The sequence below is a fragment of the Vitis riparia genome, chromosome 14 (genome assembly GCF_004353265.1).
Source record: "Vitis riparia cultivar Riparia Gloire de Montpellier isolate 1030 chromosome 14, EGFV_Vit.rip_1.0, whole genome shotgun sequence".
NCBI lineage: Eukaryota > Viridiplantae > Streptophyta > Magnoliopsida > Vitales > Vitaceae > Vitis > Vitis riparia.
In genome coordinates, this window is record NC_048444.1 from 20,206,574 (window position 1) to 20,208,662 (window position 2,089).

Below are 2,089 nucleotides of genomic sequence, written 5' to 3' on the forward strand. Positions count from 1 at the left end.
TTTGTGTGCTTGTTCTCTGACCGAGCCAGAGATTAGGAGTAGGGTCTAGCGACGGGCTATACCGATGTCTGGGAGCATTCTGGAGGAGACCGACATATTGATGCTGATTGGAGTCCGATCATTGAAGACCTATATAGCCCCGAACTAGGTTTCATGGATAGTTGTGCGACCAGTGTGTTTCCTCTTCTCTTTTAGTTTCATTAGGGTTTTCGGATGCACCCATACCATTCACCGCGCACTCTAGTTGGCCATTGAGCGTTGCGAGTTTTGAGAAGTTTCACCATAGGAAACCCCCCCTAGGATGTCGAGGTAGTGCATGTGTGGAGGTGATGTCCACCTTACATGGAAGCACCCCGTCTCTTCGGAGGCGTGCAGAAGGTTGCGTACCACCGGAGGGTATGATCGCTTCTGCTATGGATCTTTTAATGTCCACCTATATCCATTTAGATCCACCTTGACCTCGTAGATTGAGCCGTAGATCCTTCTATTAGGACTCACTTCCCTACACGTGGGTGCATCTAAGGGCTTTCAGAGCCTTTGTGGTCATAGTTCAGATTCGACATTCCCTATTTTAGTCTCTAGTGAGAGTGCACCGAGATCAGTATGAGTTTGGGTACGGTCAGACAGTCTGTCTTCGTTTTTTATGCCCTACTTATTCCAATTCAGACTAGCATTTCTTCTGTGTTTTCCCTATGCCTACCATATCTTGTGTTTCATGCTCTTCGGGATTGGTTTTTCATTCTCAGTGTGGATTTGTCATCTTGGGTCAGAGTAGAGGGGATATTAGTTCGCTTTTCTGAGAGATCAGACATGGATCAGCGGGTTGTCACAGTTGATCAGTTCACGGCCGTCATGGCTTCTATTTAGGAGGCCTTGGCTAGTCTCAGGCAGGAGATAAACAGTCAGCAGAGTAGACAGTCCTTGAGGATACTCATTCATGTATGGATCGTATTGAGTAGCGTATCTGACAGTTCATCGACTTGGGATGATCTTGATGGTATACCAGTAGCCAGTCTACCAGCCAAGTTCAGGATGCCTGACATTGAGAGGTACACGGGCGTTAGTTGTCCATGTATTCATCTTCGACTCTACAGTACTGTGATGAAAGTCCATGGGTTAGACGAGTCACAGATGATCACCATGTTTCTTTTATCTCTGAGTGGCGCAGCCTGGTATTAGTTCATATCTTTGGAGTCCTTGCGACACAGGACATGGGATGACCTAGCTTATGAGTTTCTATGAAAATTTTCATTTAGTACTATCGTAGATGTGTCGAGGAGGGAGCTTGAGGTTTCAGATAGAGATCAGATGAGTCCATTTCTTTCTTTATCTCCCACTGGTGGGGGAAGATAGCAGAGATTGTTGATTGACTATTATGGAGAGGTGACTTAGTCTTGAGGTTCATCAGATGATTGATTAGAGATCCTAGAGGGAAGTTCAGACCCAACTGGAGCGGACCTTATTTCATCAGGGAGTTGACCCCAGAGGGCGCTGCATGGTTGATGGATTTAGATGGAAACCGATTTTCAGAGCCAACCAATGTGGATCAGCTTAAGAGGTACTATATTTGAGACCATGGTTGTAGGATTGGTGGCCATCATTTCGGTTAGCCATTACCTTGTTATTCATTTGTGATACATAGTCCATTGCTAGCCCATTGAGCCTTGCATGTGTATTATAGCCTTTCTTTCTTATCGCCTTGCTCACATTTTCACACCGGGATAGGGGCCCTTTAATGTATGCATGCATTGTTTGGTAGTTTCATGAGCCTTGGACCTAGGGGCATGTTTTTCTCATTATCTTTTCCTATTGCTGCACCTCCGCATTTTCATCTCATCTTGTTCATTGTGTTCCTCATTTCTTCTTCCTTATCCTATCCACTACTTGTTTGTTTCATATTTCTCTTCATCCTGAGTGGTGATCCCCCTTAGTTCATCACATGGAGGATAGTCACATCATTTCCACCATCTATCTCGCGGACACTGGTTTAGAGATCCTTAGATTGAGAAGGTTATCTTGTCAGAGAGAGTTTGATTCGTTACCTTAGCACTTGGGAGTATGTCCATTTGTTATTGATATCATCTTTGAG